The sequence below is a fragment of the Corvus brachyrhynchos genome, unplaced genomic scaffold, assembly GCF_000691975.1.
Source record: "Corvus brachyrhynchos isolate BGI_N302 unplaced genomic scaffold, ASM69197v1 scaffold928, whole genome shotgun sequence".
NCBI lineage: Eukaryota > Metazoa > Chordata > Aves > Passeriformes > Corvidae > Corvus > Corvus brachyrhynchos.
In genome coordinates, this window is record NW_008239558.1 from 62,536 (window position 1) to 63,476 (window position 941).

Genomic DNA, 941 nt, shown 5'->3' on the forward strand with positions numbered 1-941 from the left:
GCCACATCCGCCCCCCCGTGCCACCTGCAGTGCCACCTGTGCCCCGTGGCACCTGTGCCCCGTGTCACCCACATCTGGTGTCACCTGTACCCCGTGCCACCTGCTCTGGGTGTCACCTGTACCCTCTGTCACCCACATTTGGTGTCGCCCCCAGCTGGTGTCACCTGTGCCCTCTGTCACCTGTGCCAGGTGTCACCTGTGTCCTCCAGGTGCCCCGTGTCACCTGCCCCGGCTGTCACCGGGGCCCTGTGTCATCTATGCCCTGTGTCACCTGCCCTGGGTGTCACCGGTGCCCTGTGTCACCTGTGCCAGGTGTCACCTGTGTCCTCCAGGTGCCCCGTGTCACCTGCCCCGGCTGTCACCTGTGCCCTGTGTCATCTATGCCCTCTGTCACCTGCCCTGGGTGTCACCGGTGCCCTGTGTCACCTGTGCCAGGTGTCACCTGCCCTGGGTGTCACCGGTGTCTCTCGGGTGTCCCTCCCGCCCGGTGTCACCCGGTGTCACCCCAGTCCCGGGACAGGCCCCGCCCTAATCCCGCCCTGGTTATTCTGGGATCCTTCATCCCTGGGCACGGGGAGGTGGCACCTCTGCGTCACCCGCACGCGGCGCTGGGGTCAAACATCGCGTGTCACCTGTCCCTGTCACCTGTCCCGTCACGCGTCACACGTCACACGTCCCCGCTCAGACGGCACCTGTCACCTCCCCGTGTCACCTGCCCGCCTGTCACACGTCACCTGTCACATGTCACACGTCACCTGTCACACCTGTACCTGTCACACGCCACGTGTCACACCTGTCACCTGTCACACCTGTACCTGTCACCTGTCACACGTCACCTGTCACATGTCACACGTCACCTGTCACACCTGTACCTGTCACCTGTCACACGTCACACCTGTACCTGTCACACCTGTCACCTGTCACACGTCACCTGCAACATG